This window comes from Suricata suricatta, chromosome 1 (assembly GCF_006229205.1).
Source record: "Suricata suricatta isolate VVHF042 chromosome 1, meerkat_22Aug2017_6uvM2_HiC, whole genome shotgun sequence".
Lineage (NCBI taxonomy): Eukaryota > Metazoa > Chordata > Mammalia > Carnivora > Herpestidae > Suricata > Suricata suricatta.
Genome location: NC_043700.1, coordinates 87,970,081 through 87,975,233, shown reverse-complemented (window position 1 = coordinate 87,975,233; position 5,153 = coordinate 87,970,081). Strand labels below are relative to the sequence as shown.

Below are 5,153 nucleotides of genomic sequence, written 5' to 3'. Positions count from 1 at the left end.
CAATGCATTACATTAATTGATAATTTCATATGAAGCCCTCATTGCTATCCAGGGTTTCCCGGAATAAACCTTCTTGTTGATAATGTCATATTTTTGCTTAATATGTTGTTGATTTCTGCTTGATAATCTTTAAGATTTTCTCTTTTTTTTTAATAAATTAGATTGGCTTTAACTTACCTTTACTATCTTAGAAAGGTTTTGATATCAAGGTTAGTATAGCTTCATAAAAAGAATTGGAATAGGGGTGCCTGGGTGGCTCAGTTGGTTGACTGTCTGACTTTTGATTTTGGCTCAGGTCACAATCTCACAGTTTGTGAGTTTGAGCCCCACATTGGGCTCTGCCTTAACAGTGTGGAGTCTGCTTGGGATTCTCTCTCTCTTTCTCTCTGCCCCTCCCTTGCCTGTTCTCTGTCTTAAAAGTAAATTAAATAAATTTAAAAAAAAGAATTGGAATGTTTCCTCTTGCTTTATGCTTAAAAATTGTATGTAATATTGGAATTATTATTTTGTCTCATGTTTAGAACAATCTACTGGTAACCATTAAGGTTGGAAATGATCTTTATGAGATGATTTTTGATTACTGAATAAATGGATTTGCTATAAACAATTCTGCTTTTCTATTTAACTTTAAGTTACTTTTGGAAAAATACATGTATTTTCATGTACATTTCAAATTTATTGAGCTAAAAGTTTTAATGTACTCTGATTTATCTCTGAATATTTATATTATCTACAAAAGTAGTTTATTTATAGGTTTCTTGAATTACATATTTCTAAAAAATAAACTTGAATTCATTTGATTTTTAATTTTTTTAATTAAAAAATACTATTTGAGTATAGTTGACATGCAATATTAATTACTCTTGAATTCTCTTAAAAAAAACTGTGGTCAGCAAATTATGGCCTGTGTGAGTCAGCCAGTTTTTATAAATAAAGTGTCCTGGAACATAGTCATGGTCATTCATTTGCATACTGTCTATAACTATTTTTATACCACAACAGCAGAAAGAGTTTGGGTAGTTAGGGCAAGAGGTTGTGAAATAACAAGAAGCCTAAAATATTTACCATCTGATCCTTTAAGAAAAAGGATTAGTGGCACCTGGTGTATAATCACTTCTCATATTTATTCCTATTTTTGATATTTGTTCCTTCTCTTATTTTTAGAACAATTTTCCAGTGTTTTGTAAATTTTGTTTTGTCCAGTTTTATTGAGATTTACTTGTTGTATAACATAATGAGTTGATAGATGTGTGTATTGGAAAACATTACAAAAGTTGATGTAAGGACAAAGTCTGACCTAACAGACTCCATGACAGAGGTCCCCCTCTAAACTAGAAGGTCTAAGGGTCAGTCTCTCCAGAACTATTAGGCAGTTACACATTGCCTGGAGCAGGAGACCATTTTGCACAATATCCAATCAGGAAAGGCCAGCTTCTTCTCCCCACATTCCAAAGGGTGAGACCTGCAGATGGGAACTTTAGATAGGACCCTGTTACCGAATGTTAAAGTTAACCTGATAGTCACCAAACAAGACCCTGAACTCGCTCTGTAATTGGTTAATTTCAAAGATACCCTAAGTGTTGCGATTGGATCCCACCAAAAGTAACGAACTCTCTAAACAAAATGTATGGTTAAAGTTGCTGCCAATACTGTTATATGGTAATGATGGGGTCACTGAACCTATTTCACAATTTCTTGTTAACTCCCCCTTCCTAAACTCCATAAAAACCCTGCTCAGCCCTTGCTCGGGGCTCTCAGCACGGATCCACCACGTTGGTGAAGGCCGTGAGACCGAACTTAGGCCTGGTGAGCCTAAGCCGTAATAAAACTGCCCTTTGCTTTTGCATGCGTGACTCGGTCTCCCTGGTGGTCTCTGGTTTTTGGGGGTGATGTTGAAATCTTGGGCATTACATTTACTTGACATTCATCACAAAAGTTTGTCTATTTTATTGATCCTTTCAAAGATCTAACGACCTCTTTCTGAACTTTCTTTTTGCAATATACTGCTAATCACTATGCATATATGTATTGTTTTCTTCCAATTTTTTTCTCTTTCTAAGTTCTTAAGATAAATCCAATGCTTCTGAATTTACAACTCCAAGTATGTTAGTGTTTTACTTTCTATGTCTACCTTTTAATAATTGAATATCCTCTCCCATTTTGGGTCTTTCTCTTTGCTATTTATCTATCTATCTATCTACTATCTATCTATCTATCTATCTATCTATCTATCTATCTATCTATCTATCATCTATCTATCTATTTATCTATCTATCATCTATTATTCTGTCATTTATGTATCATCTATCTATTTATCTATCTACCTTCTATATATCTATTATATTTATCTATATCTTTTTATGTTTGCATCTATATATTCTCACTTTGTCCTATTTACTAATGTAGAAATTTTTTTTCAACTGAAAGTTATTTTAATCAATTACACTTTCTTAAAAGCGAATTATTTTCTTTAGACTCATTTTAAGTAGTCAAAATGTTTTATCATGTCTCTCTCTTGATATTAATTATATCTATTCTATAATTTTTAAGTATTTTTATAATTTTAATTTCTCCAATGCTAGTTATTTCATTGTAGTGGGCATTTATATTTCATGTTGTCAGCTACTGAAATGTTTGGCTCTTTAATCTTGTTATTCTAATTATTGATCATTGAAACAGCTATCATTATAAATAAATTAAAAGACTATAAAAAAAAGCAAAAAGGAAAACAATGTAACCCAAATGTCAGCGTGCTTAGCAGCTATCCATCAACTTTTGTAGGAATCATGGCTCTTCTCTGCTCCAGCTCCAGCAGGTCCAGGGCTCCCTGAAGGATGAATGGAGTCAGTGAAAGAGAATGAGAGAGCCTTGGCTTCTTTCCTCAGGCAGCGGCTCTATCCTCACCGGAGTGTCAGCTTTATTTATTGAAAAAATGTGTGGGGTACAAAACAGAAGTGGCAATTCTGATAACAGATTCTTTGGTATGTAAAAATTTCTCAGAACATAGATTGGTGGAAGACTCCTGCATAATCTTTACCAATAGGTGACTAGATGTTTATCATATGGGGAAGGAAGAGAACTTTAGCATTCAAATACAAGGCGAAGTTTTTAGCATAGCATAGGCAAGAATTAGGTCTTTGTGAGCAGGGGTCAATAGTCTGTTTTCCAGGGGAAGAAAAATGGGTTTTCTCAGGAAATGTAACAATTGCTCCTATAATCACAAAAGAGAAAACTCAGATAACAAGTTTTTTCACAAGGTACAATTCACATATTTTTAGCATAAGAAGGCAAGTCACTCCTGATGTCAGTCAGTCAGGCGCCTTGGGGGTCAGTGCTCAAGCAGAAATTGAGTGGGGGTTGAGTGGGAGTAGATGCTGGTCTCCATCTGACTGTGGGAGACCTTGCAAACCTGCCTTGCCTCACAAGGAGATTTTTCCTCTACTTATGAGTTCAGAGTTATTTTTTATTTCATTATTTTGTAAAAAGTTTTAGTCTTTTTTAAAATTTAGTCATTTGTAATAACTTGAATTTAGAAGTAGTAATATATATTCTCTTTTTCTTTTCTAGTCTCTTTTCTTTCTCTATTGCTCTGATGGTTGGCTATATCTAATTATCTATCTCCTCACCTATGTATAAATATGTACAGTTACCGGGGCATCTGGGTGACTCAGTCGGTTGAGCATTTGACTCTTGATTTCAGTTCAGGTCATGATTCTATGGTCATGGGATCAAGATCCATGTCCGGCTCCACGCTGAACATGGAGCCTGCTTAGGATTTTTTTTTTCTTTTTCTTTTTTTTCTTTCTCTCTCCCCCTGCTCCTCTGTTTTAAGCTCACTCTCTTTCTCTCTCTCCCTCTCTCCCTCTGTCTCTCTGTTTCTCTCTCTTTCTGTCTCGCTCTCTCTCTCAAATAAAAAAAATATGTATGTATAGTTACCAATGTTAAAGTAATTAATTTCATCATTATTTTTTAGACAATATTTTAAGATAGGGGAACCTGACTTGGGCTCAGGTCATGAACTCACAATTTGTGTGCTCAAGTCCCTCTTCAATGGCCTGTGCTGACAGCTCAGAGACTGGAGCTTGCTTCAGATTCTGTGTCTCCCTCTCTGTCCTTCTCTCTCTATCTCTCTCTTCCTCAAAAATAAACATTAAATTTTTTTGTATGTTTTAGGATTAGGTAATAATCCTCAGTTTCATTTACCTTCAAATTTGTAAAATTTACCATATATTATGTTACATCATAATTATTGTTGTCATATATATCTAGAAGATAGGTCTTAAACTCATATCTATATTTATGTTTTCAGCACATAACGTATCTAAATACAACATGCCGTTTTAACTAATTGTCTTATATAAGAACATTACTCTTTCTTATATTTACTACTATTCCTGTTACCTTCTTCTAGTATCAGACATTGATAAGCTCTGAGCCTTTCTTTTCTTATCAATAAAATGACAATAACAATATATATCTAATCAGGTTGTTGGAATATGACGCATGATAACATATATAAAAGAGCATAGTACATGGAACAATATAAATGGCAGAATGAAGAGAAAATTCATAATAAAAAATAGAAATCTTTTTCTCATATTTACTGAGGTATAATGGATAAATAAAAATTGTACGTATTTAAGGTATACAACTTGTTTTGAGATACATATGCATTGTGAAATAACTGACACAGTCAAGCTAATGAATATACCCGTCACCTCACATAGTTATCATTTTCTTTTTTTCTTAATATGGAACAACACAAATTTGACTGTCAGCCTTGTATTGGGCCAGGCTTATTTTCTCTGTGTCATTTCAATTTTGATATATGTGCTGCCAAAGCAAAAACAAAGTCATTTTAATTCCATGACTTATAGCTCTTAATTGGAACTAATTATAATTATAATTTTATTATTCTTTTGGTTCTGGGAATACTTACTTGCTTATCTATATAAATAATATAAGCTTAATAGTGGAATAGTTTTTGTCTTTAAGTTCACTGCTGTAGCAATGAGGTTGACAAATTAATAACTTTATTCTACAACATATCAGTGTGTGAATGATGTATCATACATGTAAACATGTATAAACAAATTCAGAATGCATTGAAATATACAAAGAATTATGGAGTAATTGACTATGACTTAGAAATA

At 33.3% G+C, this 5,153-nt stretch overlaps 1 pseudogene; it reads right to left on the bottom strand.

The window, feature by feature from the left end:
- Positions 1–4,745: 4,745 nt before the first annotated feature.
- On the bottom strand, positions 4,746–4,845 carry LOC115303626 (annotated as a pseudogene).
- Between the last annotated feature and the right edge of the window lie 308 nt (positions 4,846–5,153).